Raw genomic sequence first — 24,297 nt, forward strand, 5'->3', positions numbered from 1 at the left:
TGGTATAATGATTTCTAAGGATGAAAATTCTAGTATCATCAAATTTCACAGGCAAATTCTAAAAATCCATTAATATGGAAGATAATATTCTACAACTTTTTGCCAAATGTTGAAGAGATAGAGAATACCTCTCTACTCATTTTATCTGATATTATATCATTACTAAATTTAGCTTCGTTTTTTGAACATTTCTTTACATTTAAAAAATTACCTTTGAATTTATTTTTTAAATAGTGAGAATTCTTAATCTTTTAATTAAATTTGTGACTCCTATTTAATCATTGGAAAGCATCTTGATTCAAGGTTTCTAATGAGTCAAACAAATTAACTGGCAGACTTAAACTCACAATTTAGTCAAACTTAAAATAATATAGTAAAATTAAACAAGAGATAAAAACATATTTAAACACATGTTTAGTATAATCAATGTCTTCACCATGTCTATTCTCATGTATTTATGTATGTGAAATTATATTCCTTCAGCATCTGGCCTAATTTACAGTTGTATTATTGTGCTTGTGTAAAAAACATGGTAAAAATTTCTTACCTTCCCAATTTTTATTAAAATTGGGATCAATAATGTTAAAGATAAAATACTAACATCCACAATTGTAAATCACTGATTTAAGATCAAATTCCATACTAGAAACTTATTTCCTTATACAGCCTGAAATTATAATTATAATGATATTAATAAAAACAAAAACAAGAGAAAAATTGAGCCATGCTAGAGTTAGTGAGAATTTATACCTTCTTGGTTACATTGGGAAAAAAATCTAATATTCAGACCATGGTATTGGTTTCTGGCAATAGTCAAAGTCAACTCTTAACTTCTCATTATATAAAATGATTTGCTGCCACCTCATGCAGCTGCTTTTTATATGTATTCAATTTTAATCATTTGCTGGACTCCTTTTTTTTTTTTTTTTAATTCAGAATTCTGCCTACCACATACCTCGTCATGGTTGAGGTGGGGAAGAGAAAATAAAATAGCAAACCCAGGGAAGTACACTTTGGAAAGAATGTGAGTGTCCCTCTTGGCCTGTTGGTTTGACAAGAACCAAACGGAGCAGGGCTGGCTTGGTTTCTGAGAGAGTTATTATGCCAGAATACCACTACTCTCAGACCAACGCAAACAGCGACTGCTTAGACTTAAAATACTCCTTTGATCCAGGCGACCAGAGATAGGAAAGTTTCCAATCCCATTTGACATGATCAGGAGACTTAGTTGATAAAAAGCAATTGTCAGAATAGGACATCAGCGTCTTCAGAGAAAACTGATTGGACAACCCCTCCTAGGGGCAGAGTGAAGGGCGGTCCCGGGGGCACTTTCTACCTCGAGGGACTGGGCCCTGGCCATGTTTGCAAGGCAGAGATCAGGATGGCCGCACAGTGGTGTCTGCCCTGTGCACGTAGCATTCTTTGCAAATGCTAGAGTTTATTGTGGGTTCCGTACCTATGCTATTATAGCATGTTTGAGTTTTGAAAAAAACTTCTTTTAATGTGTAGGTCTCCAGACCGAGAGGACTTATATTTGGACTTGATAATAATGATTAAAAAACAAAACAAAACAACTGGATATGTCTCAGGGTTCCTGGAATTTGAGCTGGAATGCAGTGACTGAAGGAGCATTTTGCATTGTTCCCTGGGGGAAGGAGGGAGCATGTCTGCATCTAGCCAGGACAGGAACCTAGCATCAGGAGCACGGGTAGACAGCCTGTGGCACCGTGAGGGCTGCCCCTCTAATACTGCCACCTTTCCTTCTCAGAAACTACCAGGATCTCACTGCCTGCTCCATTGAAGACCCATACAACGTGAGCAGAAGTGGCATTTGTCAGGTCTGGTTGTAGAATTAAAGACCCAGTCTGCAGTCCGTCAGTCTTTCTCTAAGCCGCCCTGACAACGGGGACCAATCCCATGCAGTGTCTGCTCCGGTGACTGACATTCTTGAGGAAGTACACAGAGCAGAATCCCAGCTAACCTTTAGAAAATGTAGTTTTAGGAGAAAGAATCATTTGTTTTTAAGCCAGTAAAGTTTTACTTTTTTTTTAAAACTAGAATCTGACTTACTCTATCATGATAGATACAATCATTTATTCAAAATTACTCAAGACAGGGGAGGACAGTGCATACTTTCATCCAGCACTATTTTTCATGTTAATTATTAAAGCATTAGTCATAATCTAGTAATAGCTATTTATCTAGCTATATCTCTTTAATTACTATTACATGGAGAAGAAACTGTTACCCTAGGACCTGCTTTTTTATTTGTTTGTTTGTTTGTTTTTTTGTAGTCCACAGTAAGGGAAAACACAGTCACCAGGGAAAGTAAAAATTTGTTACAAAAGAAGACAAAGCAGAATGCACTGTGGACTTGAGTGTAAACATGCAACCACCACACCCTGTGTGCCAGTACACCTGTGCAAAAATGTAGAAGCAATGCATTGTACATACTTTTCCTCTTTTAACACAGAAACCTAGTGTGTTTCCCATTTAAGTGTGCTTCTCAGCGAGATGCACTCAGGGAGCAATTGGTATCTTGTTGCAAAAATACCCACCTAGGGAGCAAGGAGCAGAAAATACAGCTTCATGGTAGCTGTCAATTTTATCGGTGAGGAAAACAACTACTGTTCATTGGTTTGGGTTAGAATTCTATTTGCTACAGATTTCCTGAGCATGAGAATGTTCCTGGGATTATTTAGAAGATGTAGTGAAATGGAAAAATGCAAGTTCTTAGATATAACTCAGTCTCCATAAGTAACTTCCTTCCTAGGAACTTAATTTATTATTTGTAATATTTAATGAAAGCAAAAATTTACTAAGACAGTTTTGATCAGTGAAGTTAAATTTAGGATATCAAGAGACTACCAGCTTTATTTGTGTGTGTGTATGTGTGTGTGTGTGTGTGTGTGTGTGTGTGTGTCAGAGAGAGGGACAGATAGGGACAGACAGACAGAAAGGGAGAGAGATGAGAAACATCAATTCTTCATTGCAGCTCCTTAGTTGTTCATTGATTGATTTCATATACGTGCCTTGACAGGGGGGGGAGAAGGGGCTACCGCAGACCAAGTGACCCCTTGCTCAAGCCAGCGACCTGGAGCTCAAGCTGGTGAGCCTTGCTCAAAGCAGATGAGCCCGCGCTCAAGCTGGCAACCTCGAGGTCTCAAACCTGGGTCCTCCACATCCCAGTCTGATGCTCTATCTACTGTGCTACTGCCTTTTCAGGCAGAGACTACCAGCTTTTTAATTAAAATGGTGTTGTATGTTTTTGCAATAAACTCATATGTCAAGAAATATTTGAATTGACCAGATACTTAGCATTAAAAACTCTTCAAATGCCCTTTAGTTTACTATGTATTTATAGTGGCTGGTTACATGTGAATAAGGTTGAGATTCAGGGGTATTACATAAATTAACTCATGAATAGAATTATATATGAAATCTCAGTTTTTGCGTAACCATCAATTTTGTTTGGACATAAATGAGGAAGTGTGCTTCAGTAGTTTCTTTCTCCACACCACCGAAATCATTTTCTGAAGAATAGTTTTACTTTTTATCTTGACTCTTTACATTAGCTGTCATTTTTATATGAAAATACCTGCAAACAAACCCAGATGGTTAGAACACCTCACAGTGTTTTACGTTGTATTATCCTGCACTGTCTCCCATGGCTCCCTGCAAACCTTATAAAGAGTGATGTCATAGCTTGTTACATGGAACTGCTGTCAGCAGTCTTATAAGCTTTCAGGTTTCTGATACTTTATTGAATATTCTGGGTGCCATTAGAGCAATTTAATTCTGTGTGCCTTGCAACTAAGTCAAGTGCTTCTTATTTAGTTGTATAGTTCAAGTACAAACATTCAACCTAATGGAAGAAGACATTTATTCTCAGATACAGAAACTTGGGTTTGTATACCTTCGTGAAGTGCACTGTAATCGTTTCAGTATGAAGTCCAAGTTAAGTTGATAAAAGTACCATTGACTAGAGAGAGAGAGAGAGAGTGCTTGGACGATTCTTGCTATCAAACAAAATTATGATAAAGGGATGATTGTAGCAGAGGCAAAACTTGGAAGAGTTGGATCAGAGGTAGAAAAAGCTTAGGATGGATAATTTAGGGAAATCTAAGTGCTTGCCTTCCAAGGTTCAAGGACAATTCCAAGTTTTTTAATTTCTTTATTGTTCCCATTTCAAGTCCATTTCTATGAGAATCCCCTTCCAGGCTGTTTTGAGTCAATGACCCACCATGTGAGAAACCAGAATTTGACCAGAATGATGCTGCAGCCTTAAATCTCTCCTTGCCAGTCCTCCTTTGTTCCCACTTCCCTCCCTAGGCATCAGGTTTGTATTTGTGGTCTGACAATTTAGCCCTGGCGACTTCTGATTTCTCAGTCACCAACCCCAGGAACTTCGCCCAATGAACTATTGCACATCAAATTCCACCTTTTCATCGGCTTCTTGGAGGGTGCAATCCAACACGTGATGTTCGTCTTCAGAAAACGTCTGATAGGTGACACTTTCCTGGACTTTCTGTTGGCTATTGCTTATTCCAAATAATGCTAGCAGAGATCCAAATGACTGGGTAATTCACTATAAAACACTTCAGTATACATGCTGTGACTTAGTGTATGTTAGTCTATTTAATCAATACTCCAATGTGTCTTAGTTAAAATTTGAAATACCACTTAGAAACTAAAGCTTCAGACATGCTTTGTGAGTCTCTAACACATTCTAAAAAGGAACCTCACTCACAGGTGACCACAAGCAGTGCTCTAAATACAGCTATCAATCAGAACCTGCAGGAGATGATTTGTTCATTAGTGTGGCAAAGTTAATGAATGGGAGTTAAGAAATTTGTTTTGCTAGGAAGACAGATACACATTGATCGTAGTATGATTGTTGACAGCCCAGAAATTCAAGGCCTTCTGAGAACTACCATCTGCTTATAAGACTGTTCAGTCTCACCTACCACTGCCCCAAAGCTTAATGGAGGACTCATTCCATATATATATTTACAGTGACAGAGAGTCAGCGAGAGGGATAGATAGGGACAGATAGGAATGGAGAAAGATGAGAAGCATCAATTATCAGTTTTTCGTTGTGACACCTTAGTTGTTCATTGATTGCTTTCTCATATGTGCCTTGACCATGGGGCTGCAGCAGACCAAGTAACCCCTTGCTCGAGCCAGCAACCTTGGGTCCAAGCTGGTGAGCTTTGCCCAAACCAGATGAGCCCGCGCTCAAGCTGGCGACCTCGGGGTCTCGAACCTGGATCCTCCGCATCTCAGTTCGACGCTCTATCCACTGCGCTACCACCCATTCAGGCTCATTCCATATTTTAATGGACTATTTCCCATTTCTTTATTACAGTATAATTGAGTTTGCTTGGATATGAAACTTTCTCTCAAGTTACCGTGTGGCTTTTGAAGGGAAAAAGAAAAACACTCTATGCAGATGAAATAGTAAATGCAAATGCCTGGAGGCAGTAGAGTGCTAGCCTTTGGGCTGCATAGCAAGAGGGTGGTGGAGTTGGAGTAGAGTGAGCAAACAAGAGTGTAGGAGAGGAAGGAAAATTGTGTTTCTAAATTAATCCCTCTGTGGTCAGAGATTGTTGGAATTAGGCAATGCAGCATTGTGAGATGGAAAGATAAAATGGGACATCTGAAAATAAGATCCTAAACAGATAACAGTTATTGGTAATAACAAAGTGTAGGGTATGGTAAAAGTTGACACGAGGGGAGAAAACTACTGGAGGAGAGGATTTTAAAGTATTAAATTAAGGAGAGGATTTCTACTAAGATCATCTACATAGAAATTATTCTAGAATTATGATGTCTTCTTGGAGAGAACTGGCAAATCTTGTTAAAGCGAGTAGCAATATCATAAGCTATAATCTTCAAAATACAAGAAAAAGTGATCTAGTTTCTGCAGATGACTGTATCAAGAAGACTTGTGCATGGCACAGCTACATGAGGCTGTCACTTCTAGAAGTCTGAGAAGCAAAAGGGAATTTGAAAGGCTTCTTGGGAGGCAGCATGTTCAGGGAGAGCTAAGTTTCATTAAAGCAAGAAAGGGAATAAAATACTTATAAATAATGTTTGGAGGATCTTCGCTGATGATTGGCTCTTCCAGGAAGGACAGTGGACAGGCACTGCTCTACAGTGATGGAAGTCCATCGATAGTGGTAGCATGATCTGGGAGTCTCAGAGTCCTTCTGGAATAAATAGGGTTAGATAGCAATCAGGATTAGACCCAGTGACCTCCAGGCAGATGCGGTGCTGAGCCTGTCAGTACGGGGGAAGGAAGGAAGAGGGGTTGAGGTGTTTTCAGGCCGTGCAGGTATCCAAAACCATTTTCCCGCCGGCCAGGGTTGTTGTGGAGGGACGTTTCCCCAGGACACGAGGGGATCCAGGCTTTCTCCCCTGTGCTCTGATAGGCAGCATGGAGTCTCAGGTAAGATGGGTCTCATTCTCATACCTCATCTTCCTCCTCTCCATGAAAGGCATTTGTGGAAAAAACACCCTCACAAAGTTTTCAAGCTGGTTGATTTGAATCAATTTGCAGCATCATCTAATCTTTCATCATATTAGCAAGCAAAATATTTGCTTTTAGCAGAAGGAAAAAGGATAATTTATAAGCATGAGCAGGGTGCATATAATGACTTTATTTGTATTGTGTATTTGAATATTTATGACAATCCTATCCATTTTACATATAATGGAAACAATGAGTTGCCCTTGGTTACATATCTTAAATGTGGAGGAGCCACAGTGGAAATTTATTTTCGTGCTTTCCAAGCCTGCGTTTCAGAGATTGGTTAACCCATAATAAGTCAAATCTTCAGCTCTAGGTCCCCATACCGATTGAATCTTTAAATAGACAAAAAGCAGGTTTCATGAGCTCCATTGTCAAAAATGGCATGAAAACATTCTGGAAGGTTCTTTAACTATTTTAGCTACTTGATGGGGAATGGGCTCTGTGTGAAAACTATTACTGACCATCTTGTTTGTCAAACATGGCAGTGATAAATGGCTTGCATCTTTGTAAAAGATGAAAACATCCTAAATAAAACCATTAAAAGGAGAAAATGATAGGAGGTCTTAGAGATGTTTCTTAAAACACTTTAATATTTACCAGCTTTCACAGACTTACCAAAAATAATTTCCACAAGGTGTATGTCACAGGAGGCAAAATCTATTATTAACTATTAGGGCCCTGAGAACCGAAAGGTCCTTTGGTAAGTTACCTTGGATAGTGGTCCTTCAAAGTTTATATCACCCATGATCACGCGAAAGTTCTGAATTTTAACTTTTAGAACTCAACTTCAATTTTAAATGAAAATAACCTTTGTTGCACTTTGCAACATTTTCCTTTAGAACCTAAACCCTGATCCCACTCTATGTATTTTTTTCCCCTTAACATTACTTCAGGAAGAACTATAGCAATCTGACATTGTGAACTACTTCTAAAGCACAGTCACTCCTGAAAACCACTCTTGGCTGCTTTTAGTGGCTGGCCTTTCACGTGGGTGTCTTCCGACCTCACTGTCTCCTGCGCGCCACCACAGTATAACTGGATCACGTGGCAAGAACCCAAACGACAGAGTACCTCTAGAAGGGAAATAATTTACATTAAAAATGTACTCTCAGTAAGTATTTAAAATAAAAATAATATATAGAGCCACTGACATTGATAAGGTTAAAGTTTTGAATACTTAATAGAATAGGGGTTCATTTGAAAAAAATTAAGAAATGCAATTTTTCATAGGTTTCTCTTACATGCTTTAGGAGTCTGTCATTTCAGTTGGTAGTAGAAAAGCAACAGAAATATTACAGGATCCATTCATGGTAAAATCTATAAGCACACTAGAAACTGAAAGGAACCTTTTCAACTTGATCATAAAAAGTGAAATGTTTTCCCCTTAAACAGTAACATGACAAGCATGTCTACTCTCAAAATGTATTTTCCGCACTGTACTGAATGTTTGATCCAGAGCAATAAGGTATGAAAAGGAAGTATTCAAAGATTAAAAAGAAAAAGAAAGACTCTTACTTAAAAGTTAACCATTTACATAGAATTTTTAAAAAAATTATTTTATTTATTGATTTTTTTAAAGAAAGAAGAGAAAAAGAAGAGGGAGGAGAAGGAAGCATTAATTCATAGTAGAAGTAGTCATTGCTTCTTGTGTGTTCTTGACCAGGCAAGTACGGGGATTGAAACAGCGACCTCAGCATTTCAGGGCGATGCTTTATGCACTGTGCCACCATGGGCCATGCTCATTTACATCGGAAATTTTAAGAAATCTACCAAAAAGGCTACTACGCTTAATAAGTGAATTTAGCAAGAGTCCAAGATGTTATTTAAGAACTATTTAGTCAAAGTGTAGTCAAGACCAAATTAAAAAACATTGCTGTTGGCCTGACCTGTGGTGGCGTTGTGGATAAAGCGTTGATCTGGAAATGCTGAGGTCGCCGGTTCAAAACCCTGGGCTTGCCTGATCAAGGTACATATGGGAGTTGATGCTTCCAGCTCCTCCCCCCTTCTCTCTCTCTGTCTCTCCCTCTCCTCTCTAAAATGAATAAATAAAAAAAATTTTTTTAAAAAAAACAACATTGCTGTTATACATTATAAAGAACTATAAATGGAGACTGTATCGTGTTCCAAGATTGGAAAATTCAATGGTGTTCTATTTTCAATCAGTCCCATAATGATGATAAACTCAATGACACCACTTTCCTAAAACACCTTTCCTTTTTTTCCCTGTCTTTTTAGTTTTATGTTCTTCTCTCTTCATTCCCAAAACATACTATCCCAAACTGTCCTACTTCATTCCTTCTCCTTTGGTCACTCTTCTCACAAGTGACCAACCTAGAAACCTGTAAAAAACACATTCTACTTCCCCAAAATATTTATCTACAATTAGCAAATCTTTTTCTTTTAAATCAAATTCTTGGTGGTAGCACTGGTTAATAAATTATATGCAGGTTTCAGTGCCCGTTTCTACACTGTGTCTCTGAACGCTGTACTGTGTGTCCTCAAGTCAAGTCTCAGTCTGTCACCATTTATCCTGTGACACTCTCCTCCACCTCCCCCCACCCCCACCAGCAATCCCTATACTCTTGTCAATGTGTGTACATTTTTTCTCAATCCCTCCACCCTCTCACTTAGCCACCCCCTGCCCCTACTTAAAGGGTCTAAATAATAAATATCTTGACAAAATTATTTTCACCTCTTAGTCTATGCCTTTATGTTTTACCCATTTGCATGGGAATTACCAAAACAGATTTACAATCGGATATCCTACCTTCACTGTTAAATATCCTTCCCTCTTACCATTGCCAAAATCACTTTTCTACAATTCAGATTTAAACCACATCTCCTTGTTCAAAAGACGTTAATATATTCAGAACTAAATCGAACACCTGTGTGTGTTTGTTCTGCTTATATTTTCATGCTTAACTCCTGACATTTCTCAACAGCCACCTTAAAGTCCAAGAATACCAGTTTTCTTCGACATTCTGTTACGATGGCATTCTTAATGGTATTGCACATAGGCTTATCTTTCTTTTTCTTTAACAGAGACAAAGAAAGGGATAGTCAGGGACAGACAGACAGGAACAGAGAGATGAGAAGCATCAATCATTAGTTTTCTGTTGCACATTGCGACACCTTAGTTGTTCATTGATTACTTTCTCATATGTGCCTTGACCGCGGGCCTTCAGCACACTGAGTAACCCCTTGGTCAAGCCAGCGACCTTGGGTCCAAGCTGCTGAGCTTTTTCTCAAACCAGATGAACCCGCACTCAAGCTGGTGACCTCGGGGTCTCGAACCTGGGTCCTTCCGCATCCCAGTCCGACACTCTATCCACTGTCCCACCTCCTGGTTAGGCTAGGCTTATCTTTCTTGATGTAGGTACACCTGCTTGGTGATGGAGCTTAACATGAGCACCGTCTCTTTTGCTAATTATCTGGCTGCCTCCATACTTCCATCTGCAGAACGTTGGTAGATGAAACCACATCCTCCGGTGCTCCTGTGGTACCCTGTGAAAAACAGAGCACAGCCCTGATCAGAGTCTAAAAATGCAGGGCCCTTGTACTAATAGATGCCTTGATTCTTGTAGAGAAAGACCGTGACAGTGGGATTCTTTGACTTGTTTTTCTCTACTTGTAGCACAGGGCATCACACAGAGTCACACTCAATAGTCAACATTCTTTGAATAAGTCAAGGCTGTGCTGGTACTCCTCAACATCAGACAGCACGATAGACTGGAAACTTTATCATTTTTGGCATCAGATTGACAGAAATTTGATGGCTTGACATTCTCTGAGTTTTAGTTTCCTTGTGCCTGGGATGAGGATGGAAATAATAGTAGCCAACACACATCATGATGCCTGAAAACTCTGTATCGCTTAGTACGGCCACAGCACCCTTCCTGTGGGCTGGCAGGGATGCCCTGGAGAAGTGCCACTGTTTGCATTGATTGCCTTTGCCTTCAAAAACTAGACTAGAGGGGCAAATCCAAAGATAAGAAGTATAAGAAGTACACGGCATACTCTTACCCCTTAGAAGTTATAAAAGAAACATATTGCTGCTTCTTCAATTTTTAAAAAAATAGTGTAAGAAGGATAGGTATTAAATATTTTTGAATGTTTGGTTGAATTCACTAGTGAATCAATCTGGTCCTAGGCTTTTTACTTTTTTGGGAGATTTTTGATGGTGGTTTCAATTTCTTCATCATTGATTGGTCTACTCACATTTTCCAGTTCTTTGTGATTCAGTCTAGGAAGGTTATCTATTTCTAGAAACTTATCCATTTCTTCTAGGTTATTGAATATGGTGACATATAGTCTTTCATAGTGTTCCTATATGATCCTTGTATTCCTTTGTTGTCTACGGTAACTTCTTCTCTTTCATTTCTGATTTGGTTTATTTGAGTCTTTTGTCATTTTTTTATTAGGAAGTCTTGCCATAGTTCTGTTAATTTTATTAATCTGTTTAAAGAACCAGCTCTTTGTTGCATGAGGTTTTTTGTTTGTTTGTTTTTGTATATTCTTTTAGTTTTATAGTTTACTTACTTCTGCTCTAATTATTATTTCTTTTCTTCTGCTGACTTCTGGCTGCTTTTGTTCTTTTTCTAGTTCTGTAAGATACAATGTTAGGTTCTTTACTTGGGTTTGTTGTTTTTCATTTATATAGGATTATAATATGAAGAGATTAAGCATTTACTAGTAGAAGATTCAAATCTGTGAGTAAGGACTTGTTGGCTCTTATTTAGTCATAAATAAGCAAGCAATATATCTGAGGGAGAGAAAAGCCAAAGTCAGAAAGAAGAGGACAATGACATGATTTGGTGCTGAGAGGAGCAGAAACAGACAGAGAGTAGCCACATCACTTCTAGAGACCTAAGGAGACAACCGTGAACTTCCACCACGAACATCCCCAGACTGGTACAGCCCTTCCTCACTCTTCCTTTACATCCACGACACTCCGCTTGAGCATGATTACAGTCCGGGTCTCCTTGCAGCCCAAGTTGCCTGACCAATACCTGCTGCATAAGGTTGCCAAAATCAAGAAGCTTGATGCTGAATATACAGTAGCTCTTAACATGCTTTACACCTTTTTCCAACGTAGCCCGTGACATTTTTATCTCAAGACACAAACTACATTGGTCCTTTAAATTGTAAGTTAGATCACATCTTTGTTTAAAACTTTCCAATGCCTTTCCATCTTGCTCCATTTAAAAGCCAGCTAACCTAAAATTGCCGGCAAGGGCTTATAAACTCTTCTGCAGTGTGCACAGTGAACACACACACACACACACACACACCACACCCTCATCTTCTCCCTTCTCCTCTCTACAATCAGTCAAGATGGATTCCTTGATGCTTCTTAATCGTTTCAGGGTAAGAGTTTCCTGCGATCTGAGCTGTTCTTTGGTAGAAACTTCAGAGTGCACTCCCTCATCTCACTGATGTTCTCACCCACTGTCTCCTTGTCCACTGGACCTCTCCTGACACATCTGTGTAAAATCCTCTGCTTCCTACTCCATCACAGTACTCACTAGGCCTCTCATCTGCTTTGCTTTCTGCTCAGCACTTTTGCATACACATTTATCTTGTCTACTTGCCGTATCCCTTTACTAGAACATGAGTTCCCTTTGAATGGTATTCATGAATGTGCATCCAGTACTAAGACAGTTGCCTGGAAGGTAGCGGATGTTCAGAAATTTCTTTGGGAAGGCCAGTAAGAGGGGGGTCAGTGAAGGAAGGAAGACAGTTGGTCTGACTGCGTACACCCCTGGTTTCGTTGCTCTGCATGTGGTAGCTACCATAGCATTACTAAACTAAATTGATGGCCATATATTTTAAAGAACTATTTCTTTTAATAATTGTTAAGTTTTCTTCAGTACAGAGGGAGTGTGTCACAGTGAGTACAACATGGGTTTTGACATTAAAAAATCTCTCTAACCATTCGGAAACTGCTTTGGTATTTGTCTTATGTTTACACAAATGTAAAGGGGGCCAGCAACTACCTGGAAGAACTGTTGTAAGGATGAAATAAGATTATGAATGTATAATTTATATTATAGCACAGCCATTCCACCACAAGCACTGTGAGATGAAAACTTTTTTTTTTTTTTTTTTTTTTAAAGGGACAAAGAGTCAGAGAGAGGGATAGACAGACAGGAACGGAGAGATGAGAAGCATCAATCATCAGTTTTTTGTTGCGACACCTTAGTTGTTCATTGATTGCCTTCTTATATGTGCCTTGATTGCGGGCCTTCAGCAGACTGAGTAACCCCTTGCTTGAGCCAGCGATCTTGGGTCCAAGCTGGTGAACTTTGCTCAAACCAGATGAACCTGCACTTAAGCTGGTGACCTCGGGGTCTTGAACCTGGGTCCTTCCGCATCCCAGTCTGATGCTCTATGCACTGCGCCACCATGTGGTCAGGCAAGATGGAAACATTTAAGCTCTCCATTTCTGCACAATAGACAGTCTGGACCTGACACCGCCCACCCCAGTCCCTGAGCGTCCTTTGGCCTCAGCCATGCAATTACACGCCTCCAACGGGCCAGTTACGTTTGCTTACGCAATTACTGTTGCCAGGCTTTCTTATTCTTGAAAACAAGGATTTACGAAATATAACTAATGGATCTGTGTCTGAAAATCACAAGCCATTACAATTTTTTTTTAAACCAGTTTCATTTTATAAAAGATGTTATTTATAGATTTTAAACAGAGGAGAGAAAGGTGCAGAGGGAGAGGGGGGAAGCATCAACTCATTGCTTCTTGTATGTGCGTTGTCGGGTAAGCCCGGGGCTTCAAACCTGTGACTTCAGCATTCCAGGCCGATACCTCATCCACCATGTAACCACAGGTCAGGCAAAGTTAAGATGAATTTAAAAAAAAATGCTTCTTAAATTAAGATGTTAAAATGCTATTGAAGGGTATGAATGAAAACGCTTTAAAAAACAGATATTACAAAATCATTAAAATTAAATAGTAAAAGATTATGTCCACTCAGTAACCTGTACAGCTTTATTCATAGTTGCTAAAACTTGGAAGCAACCAGGATGTCCCCCAACAGGTGTACAGATAAACTGTGGTGTCTCCAGACAATGAACTATTATTCAGGAATAAAAAATAAATGCTCTATTGAGCTATGAAAAGACAGGAGGAATATTAAATCCACATTGTCAAGTCAAAGAAGCCATTAGGAGAAGATTGTACACTTATGGTTCCCACCTTACAGCATTCTGGAAAAAGTAAAACCATGAAGAGAGTCAAAAGGTCATTGGTTGCCAGGGGTTAAGATGGAGGGAGGGATGAATAGGTGGAACACAGAGCGTTTGGGCTCATTGAACAGACTCTGTGTGGTACTACATTGGCACATAGGTCATTCTACATTTGTCTAAACCAGTGGTTCTCAAACTTTTTGAAGTCAGGACGCATTTAAAATTCTACAGTCATTGTAGGCACACTATGTACAAGTTTCTGAGAAATGTTATAATAATTAAGTCAAATATTAAAGAAAAAATATAAAGTCCAAGCGTGCTTTTATGGTAATTAAACAAAATTAAATTTATTCTGACATTAAAAAACATTTTCATGTTACATTTTTGGAGTTATACTTTTTAGAATTTGTAAAAAAAAGGGGTTAAAAAATTAAAAAACAACAAAAAAGTTATCTTTCTTTATATATAGATACATTCTTAGTAAGATTTAGTCAATTCAGCAGGTCCCAGCACGAATGTGTTAAGTTTTTTTATTCTTGTGTTCATGAGAAACATGAGCATGATGTGTCCTAGTGATTTCTTCAATGTTTGGGCATATATTTGAAAGACAAACTCTCATTTCCTCATCAATGCATTGAAGAATTCCTCTCTTTTTACTCTTAATTATATTGAGGGTAGAAAATCCTAATTCACATAAATAGGATATTGAAAATAATAGTAAAATGTTCAAAGCTTTTTTAGATATTGCCACATATTCTTCTTTTATAGAAATCCAAAAGACTTCAAGAGACAATTCCTTATGTTTAATCATCAATCCAAAATCCCCACTGTCAGAAGCCAATCAACAGCTGCTGGTTGACAAAGTCACAGCAGAGAAAAGGCGCAATGATACTTCCCCCTTTAACTTTTTGAATTAATTTGGCCTTTTATCCCCCCTTTTCTGGGTGTGTGTGCTATCATTGATGGCACAGGGATAATAGCACCGTGCTTTCCCTGAAGATTTGTAGTAATTTCTTTGGAAATGAGACAGAGAATGTGAGTTCCACAGAAAAGCCTGTAAGCCCTTTCCCTGGGCTCATAGACATAAGAGGCTGGCTATGATATCCCTTGAAAAGGGTTAATTTTGTAGGAGAATTCCTTCTTATTAATCATGTTAAAAAAAATAGATTGTGACTTATGAATAGGTAGGAAACAGTAACTATACACAGAAGCACCTTTCAGCCTTCACTTAATGCATCACTTTACCTCCCTAGCCTTTTCATGTGGTAGAGTAGAGAAGCTTTCCTTTCTTCTTGCATACTTGACCAGCAGGTGGTGGAACACTCTGAGAAAAATAAAGTTAGAACTTAACTAGTGTATGAATATAGTAAATAAATAAAATTTGACTAGACAGTAGGACATTAGGTAAGATAGAGTTATTAATCAGTACTGACCTTTTAGAAGTTTGTACCAATATTGTTATTGCTGTTCAAGTTATTGTATAATTATACTCGGAATGACTTACCACCTGATTTATAGCATATAGAAATGAATTAACTGTTACCTAGAAATATGTAACCATAGTGAAACAAAAACAATTATTAATCAATGTATTCTGAATACCATGTGATTGTAACTTAGTGTGTGTGTATAAAAATAAAGCTAGACTAGCCATTGGCAGAGATGCCTGGCAGTAAATGCTAAAGAAAAAAGAATTCAGCTCTCTCACTCGATTTGCGCCAACATCGTCTCTTCCTGTGGGACCCCTGGATTCCCCCCGGGGCTGGACCCCGGCATCCCACCATACATATCATCTTAACTTTACACCAAACAAAGGATAGAAGAAACTTGCCTCCAGTCTTTCTGGGGAACATGGAGGGTAGTGTAAACAATCCAGCACCACAGCTTAACAGCCTTTCCCAACCTAATCAGACAAGTGAGGTAGGGGGTTGGGCAGACTGTCAGTTTACAGCCAATTCCCCACACCTCTGTCCCCCAAAAATCTAAACTCCAAAAACCTGTTGTTTTTTTGGTCCCCAAAAGGCACATATTTCTCTGGAATACCATGGAGCGCACCTGGAAATCTTCTAGGGTGTACCAGTGCGCTCTGGCACACACTTTGAGAACCACTGGTTTAAACCCATAGAGTGAAGCCTAATGTAATCTATGTAGCATGGGTGACAATGATTGTAGGTCAGGTAGGTTCATACACCTTTCTGGAGGGGGATTTATAGCAAGGGGATTATGGGAACTAACAGTACTTTATGCCTAATTTTGCTGTGACCTAAAAACAGCTCTGAAAAAGTGTGTTGAATTTTTTTGGCACCTGTAAGCCTTCATGTTTCTTTCAATTTTTCTTTATTCTTAATATACAGATTGGAAAATCTAGACACATGAAGATGATCTCTCAAAGAAAATGTCTTGACATCTTCACCAAATATATATATAAATATATGTATATATATAAATATATGTATATATATATATCTGTTGCCTATATATTAAATTAGACTTCCATGTATATATTTTAAGTGAAAATAAAATGTACTGCTCACAAAAGTTAGAGAACATTTCAAAATGAATATGAAGCTATAAAATGTCCTCTAATTTTTGTGAAAAGTATATTTAAGCAATCTTTAAAAAATACTAAGGTTTATTTATCCATATTACTTCATTGACCCACTCTTAGAGAATATAATGTAGATTAAGACTATTTCTGCTGTTTTATTTTTCTATATTTGTGTGTGCTATATATGGATTTATCTATCAATTATATATGTATAATTTTCAAATAAACTTACTAAAAATCTTAACTAAAAGTAACTCTATCACATAAATACAAATCAGGAATCGATAAACTTTTCCTGTAAATGACTAGATAATAAATATTTTAGTTTATTTTAGATCAAGAGTCTCTGTTGCAATGATTCAATGTGGCTATTCTAGAACAAAAGTAGACAGAGACAGATTGGACAATGCATAAACCAATGAGAATGGCTCAGTTCCCATAAAACCTTGTTTCTATAACTGCAAGGCCTGGTGCAAATGGCGCACGGGCTTCTTAGTTTGCAGGTCGTAATAGGAAGAAAGATGGCCATTTAATTAATATTAAATCATCAATTTTCAATGGTTACATTTCATTAATTTAGATGTATACCATGTAAGCATGATTTTTCTTTTTAGAGGTATATGGAAAATGTTGTAAAATGCAGAAATGTTTTAGAGATGTTATTATATTTCAGAAAACATAAGCAATACTCAGGATGACCAGTTCCACAGTAAGTGCAGCTCAGTTTGCCAACAAACTGGTATGTTCTGCACTTCTCCCATGGTCTGCTCTCGAGTCAGTAACACACATTTCACATTTCATCAAAGTTCAGTGAAGGTTAACATTTCTCTTTTCCCAAATGATTCTATTGGATTTTCATTTTTGTGTTTACGTCTGTATGATGCTTAAAAATTATTTGTGCTTTTCATTTTCCAGAAATGGTTGGTCTGAATTTTATGTGTCTTTGTATAACTCTAACCTCTGACACAATGTCTTGCAAAAGTAAAGATGATAGATCAGGAGCCAGGGGTCAAGGAAGATAATTCTGCATTTCTGGAGTTTTGCTTCTGAATTCCAGTATTTTAGGTTGTTTGTTTTCTGTATGGCCACTTGCGGAAGTATGTCTTTTATAGAATAAATGTTTTTGTTATCTATGTACTTATTTATTGTCAATTTCGTCTATCATGGGGGGTTATGTTACAGTTTAATCAAACAGAAGTCCTCCAGGGATGCAGAACTCCAGAGAAGATCTCACAGTAACAAAACCAAAGTAAAAAAAGGAAATGTGAACTTTTATAAACAGATATATTCTAATTATATTCAACCAATGCTGCTGCAACTAGAATTTAAAAGATAAATCTTCTAAGGCCATACAAAACGTTGCCATATTCAATAGAAGGCATTTTTTACTAGGAGCCAAGTTTTACTGAGTCTCTGACAAAAAATAAAAAGGACTTGCCATTGCTTGAAGTATGTGGATTAGCTAGTGTTCTGCATATTGTTACTATTCTCAGTATACACTTTATTTACTATTTATCATTGTGGTTTATGCTCATTCTTTAAAAAATAAAATAAAATACAACAAATTGGACTAAAATAAAAAAATGACATCGAACAATTATTCATAAAGAAAATTAAGTTTTATTTTCAGCTTTTAAACAAGCAACTTACACGTCTATTGTGAATACTGTAGGTTGACAATTAGAGTCAACTACTCCATGCTGACTTTGTGAAATCTGTCTGTTTCTCCAAGTGGTTTCTACTCTCAGGTGCAGAAATGGCTGAGTGGTTCTAAGCTGTTCTCTTTGGTATAATTTGTTCCCATATGGACAAATGATTATTTTAGCCAATAAGACAAAAGTGGAGTGTTTTTGGTGCTCTTTGGGGGAAAAATGACTATGCTTAAGTACAAGCAAAGACCAAATGGACATGGGTAAGTAATTCCATTGGGAAGCCACTGGATCAACCAATCCTCAATCTGTCTTTTTATGCAGGTGTCAAGTTTCTTCATTGTTTAAGCCAGGTTTTGACTTTATTTTGTTTTCTATTGAATTCTATATGGCAGCTTTAAGAGTCCTAGTGGATACAATGATATCATATAGCTAATACATTTCCAAATTATTCTATCCTAAGATATCATGATTTTTTTCAAAGAAACCTTCATGAATATAATTTGAATTTGAGAAATACTGTGCTCCAAGACTGTGGTGATGAGGATATAGACCTTAGATTCTATTATCCTGAAAACAGCTGAGTGAATAAAGCCTAAATATTTGATTCAAGGCACCAGCATAGTCAATGCTGTGAAGTAGTAGACCTGAGCTTTCTGATGAAAGGTTTATCTTCAAGGAATAAAGCAGAATCTGAGTGATGTTTGGCTTTCATCTTCAGCCTATGTTAGATCTGAGCTTTATTGGCTGGTCCAGTCTACAGTTAATCAATAGACTTACATTTTTCCAATACATGGTTTCAGAAAACATTGTTGGCTCTTCAGAGCTTTGAGGAATTATAATATTTTAATTCAAACCTTTAGATTTACTCATTATAATTCTGGCTTGCATGCTTATGAGACTCAAATCTCTCTTCCTCAGACTGCCGGCAGATGACATTTGCAGAAATCCTCCAGATTACATTTGAGAGCTGCCTATGGTTCACTGGGAGGTTTCTGTGTGGTTATGACACAGCAGCTGTGTCTCAGGACACATCCATCCTCTCATGCATCCATTCTATGGTGTGGAGACCTCCCAAACCCCTTAGACTCATGGCTCTGACTTTCATGAGTGTAGTGGGGTACTTGATTCTGAAACTCTTCATTCAAACAGAGTCACGTTCCATTCACTATCCAAATTTCTTTCTCCTCCCATAGCTGGGAAAGGGTTTATGGGTTTTTCATTTATGGACTTTTCTTCTTCTATGAGGCCAATGCAGTAGAATTCATCTCCAAGCTATCAGATGCCTATTCTCATCCATCCAGTCAAGAGTACAATCTTCCTTGTGACACAGCTGTAGAGACTTACTGGATTGCAGCCCATCTGCTGTTAATCACCTTTTGGCCTCCAGGGAAGACCAATACTTTTGTTAAGTAATTTAAAGGACTTTACGCCTATCTTAAAATCAAACATCCTTGGTTTCTTTACCCAGGTATTTTATTGACTATAATGCATTTTTCATTTAATGAAATCACACATTGCTGTTCATGGTATTCTATATTAAACATAAGGTTCCTTTATGTTTAATTCTGCACATTCTTTGGAAAATATAAGGCTGTCCTTGTAGTTTCTACAGTTCTGATTGTCCTTTCAGTGGTGTTGCAACAATCAGTGTAGCAAATGCTGACTCACACTTGCTCATGCTGTAAGATAAGCCTCAGGACATCACGTTGAACATGCACTCTCTGTTTGGAAAAGTATATTTTTCAAAGTAGAAATTGTATCAAAGAAAGAAGCAACAGTCCATACAATGTTATATTCTTACATAAACAGTAAAACATGGCTGTATCCTGAGGACATTCTGCTAAGTGAAATAAGCCAGTCAGGAGAAAAAATACTGAATGATTCCACTTATGTGAGGAATCTAATTTAGTCAAATTCAGGGAAGCAGAAAGTAGAATGCTGGTTGATAGGGCCCGGGGCAGGAGGAACCGGAGGTTGTTCAATAGGTCTAAAGTTCTGCAGATGAGGAAGGCACAGAGATGAGTTGTGCAACATTGTGTCTATAATATAGTTTACAATACTGTATTATCCACTTTACAATTTGTTAAGAGGATAGATCTTTTTTTGAATTCTTACCATGGTTTAAAAAAAAAAAGAAAAGAAACTGACAAGACAAAGCTTATTTCTTGTTTGGTTTGCTACATGTTACAGAGGTATGCAGCATTTATTTAACAAATGGTAACTAATAAAATTTGGTTTTTATGAATGCAAAAATTAAGTAAACTTAAATCAGACCACAATCTATTTGGTTCTCACAGTGTTAGTTGAAATCCTTTCCCTTGTTACATTTAAAGAGCAATAAGCATGACTATAGTACCAACATTGCAGGACTCAAGTATATTTTTGAAATCTGAAGCTGCATCCTTATAATAATTGCACATATAAACTTTAAAAATATTAAATTATATATACATTCATAGTTTTAGACACTTTATATTTTTAACCTCTTTCTGATTTGGTTTGAAAATTATTTTTAAGAAACATCTTGAGAAAAACATTATGACAGTTAATATTATATATTTTAGAGTAAATAATATTTATAACAAAATCTAATTATAAATTCCATATAATCAGTGTTCTTAGGGAGTAAATGAACCCAGGACACGAAGAGGATCACAATTTAGACACTGCTATCTCCTTCTGTATTTTACTTGTCCCCCGAGCAGAAAAGACTGATTTAAGAAGCAGCCAGAAGGCACAGACACAGTGGAAAATCTCTTCTCTGTTTAGTAATTTCTGTGCTTTAAATTGATCGTTTGTTTCATCAGCTAATCTCCAAGCAGAGGGCATGTCCTCTCCACTTGCAGAATTCTCTTACATAAGTTAAACTCTTTCCTTATCACCTCAAGCCAATAAGTACTTTATTTTTATTTTCTTTTGTCTTGTTGTTAGGAAAAGGAAAAAAACATATAATCAGCTCATACTACTTGCTGGAGCTCTCTGCATTTTAATCCCAGACTGTGAGCGGACACCAGAGTGACCTGAAAACATTTGACACAAAGGGCACAGTGTTCATGGCTTTACTCAGAAAACCCAAAATAGCATTCTGTCAGCAGTGACACACTGAGGGTCGTGGTACAAAAGGCACAGGCTCAGAGCACTGTGGCACATTCAGGTTTGATGAGAAGCCAGAGAAGCAAAAGGGAACCATCTCTTCTACTATTCCTTATGTGTAAACGCGAATCTTGAATTTCAGTTTCCCCTGAAATCCTAGAACTTGAGGAGACACAGGTAAGAATGTGATGGTCAGGCATATATTGAACTATATAAATTATTTTTCAATGGCTATGGAGCAAACAGGACTTTGCAAAGCTCTTTTGTACTTCATAAAGAAAAAATCTAAATTTTAAAAACTATGGCGTGCATATTGAACTTTCTCTAAATCAAATATGTGTGAGAACAATTCACCATCTCTATGATTTAGATGGAAGAAAATAAAAGTTGCTCATATCTAGAACATTTAAAACATTGTTTCTTGGGGTGGTATGTATCATTATTGCATCTTTTTCTTTCCCTAGATTTTGGTGTTTAGTCCATCATGTATTACCTCTGTACTATTATATGTCATACACACTAAAGTTATCAATCTTAAAGATATGAGAAAAACTGTTTATTTATAAAGTTAATATTTTAATATAATAACTAATTTATTTTAAGTAAATTATATTCAGTATGGAGTTTTCTGAACATCTGAATAAAATTAAATGTTTCTTTGAAAGACAATGTATTATCAAATCTGACATAAAATTACTTAATTTTCTTTCTTTTTTGCTATCAAACTTTCTATTGGCTTTCAAACATTCTTAAAACAAAAAGCATAATTAAGAATGTTATAATAGTACTAATAAAAGTAAACTATTGAGTCTATTATGAATACATACATATTTATACATGTATGCATATTATTTGCAATATATTATTTATAACAAAAAAGCTAATTTATCAAATATAAAAGACATAAAAGTATAGACTAAGACAATGAAAAACATGAAAGACACTAATAGTCCTTCAATTTTAATGTGTTACAAATAATTTTAATTGGGTTACTAATTTTAATAAACAATTTCAATGAAATTTTCTGAAGGGATCTAGTAAATCTGTAACTACCATATGTTAAAAAAAAACATATGAAGAGGTAAACAATGGAAATATCTGAATAGAATGGTAAATTTTTATTTAGATTATATAAATTTATACTTCTATAAATTATTTTTTAAAATATTGTGTCTATATAGAAGTCATTATTTATATAAAATATTTGAAAAATTAGTAATTATACATTTTGATTGTATTTGCAATAACAAATAACAATAAAATAATATATAATATTCTTAATAAAAATTCTAAGTACTGTTGATGTTTAAGAATGTGTATGCAAATATACATGCTTATAACTTTTTTATTTGTAAAAGTTGAAGGGTATTAAGAATTACAAGCTTTTGGTTATAAAATAAGTCACCAGGAAGTATTGGAAAGTAGGGGATATGATCAAACTCATAGTAACTTACGAATGTAATATTGTATGTCAACTATAATTTAAAAGTGAATTGTAAAAGATATTTTTAAAATATTAAAATTTTAATGCAATGTGTATCTTTGCTTTGGCATGTCCGATTGCAGATGAAATGTAAACAAATTCAGAATTCAGTAGCCCCACATGAATTCTTCTTCCTGGCAATGCTGCTGACAGATCACAGATTTGAGAAATAAGTTAGTTTTACCAAAGTGAACAGAAAGATGTTTGACACTGTAAAAAAAACAAAACAAAACAAAACCCATAGTTTTAAAGAGTTTGCTACCAACTCACGTTACCACTTATTTGAGAGAATCCAGCAAAATGTTTTAACACTTGCCTTTTTACAACCTACAACAAATCAATTTCTTTTTGAAATGATGCATGCCCTCTTGAAGATTCTTACATGATTCAGGAAGAGAATTCTTACCTGACTTTAAAAACAGTTCTAGCTTTAGGAAAGCAGAAACAGTCTTTGCAGAAATGCATTGCATTAATTACTCAATAAAAGACACACACAATCATCCAATAATACCTTAATGTTACAAAATAAAATGTAATTTTTGGAGACCCTGCTTCAGCATAACAAGTCAAACAGAAACAAGCCCAGAGAGGCAAGCAACAGACTAGTGGTTACGAGAGGGGAAGGTAGGTGGAGGAAGGACAATATGGGCGAAGGGGGTCAATTGTATGGTGACTAATGGAAACTAGATGTGGGGGGGAGGCGAGCACACTGTACTGTGTACAGATAGTGAATTTTAATGTTGCACACCTGGCACTCATATGTTATAAAGCCATTGTTCCCTTAATGAAATAAAAATTGGAAATGTTATTGTAGGACAATGACTTATCAACATACAGTATTACTACACCAACAATTTTTGTTCCTTCATTCTGAGAACTTTCATGATAAAAGATTGTTGTGAATTTACAGAATATATATTAAAGTGGAAATCATTTGGGCACACCAGTTATGGCTTAAAATAATCTAAGTAATTTTCCTTAAGCACATAATTTACAAATGTCATTCCTACAAAGATGAGCAGGTTATACATACATCATAGGACAGAAAAATGCCCCATTTTTCTGTTTAAAGTTGACTTATTGCTAAATAATTTAAAAGAGTTTGCCATCTATTTTATTCTTAAAAATATCTAGTGGAGAGTCTATGACATCCTTTGATATAAAGATAATACTAACAAATTCAGAAACAAACATTATCTATAACCAGAACACTAAAAACAATACAGAGAAGAGAATATAGATGCATCTTTTGTTTGAATTTCAATGGTATTGTTGTTATTAAACAAATATATATATATTTTTTGTATTTTTCTGAAGCTGGAAACGGGGAGAGACAGTCAGACAGACTCCCGCATGCACCCGACCGGGATCCACCCGGCACGCCCACCAGGGGCGACGCTCTGCCCACCAGGGGGCGATGCTCTGCCCCTCTGGGGCATCGCTCTGCCGCAACCAGAGCCACTCTAGTGCCTGGGGCAGAGGCCAAGGAGCCATCCCCAGCGCCTGGCCCATCTTTGCTCCAATGGAGCCTTGGCTGCAGGAGGGGAAGAGAGAGACAGAGAGGAAGGGGGGGGGGGTGGAGAAGCAGATGGGCGCTTCTCCTATGTGCCCTGGCTGGGAATCGAACCCGGGTCCCCCGCACGCCAGGCCGATGCTCTACCACTGAGCCAACCGGCCAGGGCCCAAATATTTCTTGATGGTGCTTGAAATTGCTCTTGAACTAGTAAAGCAAAATATATCCCTTCTCTCACAGTGTTAGATAAAGAATAAAGGGTCTGTAGTATTA

At 37.0% G+C, this 24,297-nt stretch overlaps 1 protein-coding gene across 2 annotated transcripts in view; it reads left to right on the forward strand.

Moving 5' to 3' along the window:
• The first annotated feature begins 21,107 nt into the window (after positions 1-21,107).
• CDH19 (cadherin 19) overlaps positions 21,108-24,297 on the forward strand; it is a 58,378-nt gene continuing 55,188 nt past the window's right edge. For both annotated transcript variants that reach the window (XM_066353032.1, XM_066353033.1), the window contains exon 1: positions 21,108-21,205. The gene's annotated coding sequence lies outside the window, so the exon portion shown is untranslated. The remainder of the gene's footprint in view (positions 21,206-24,297) is intronic.

This window comes from Saccopteryx leptura, chromosome 11 (assembly GCF_036850995.1).
Source record: "Saccopteryx leptura isolate mSacLep1 chromosome 11, mSacLep1_pri_phased_curated, whole genome shotgun sequence".
NCBI lineage: Eukaryota > Metazoa > Chordata > Mammalia > Chiroptera > Emballonuridae > Saccopteryx > Saccopteryx leptura.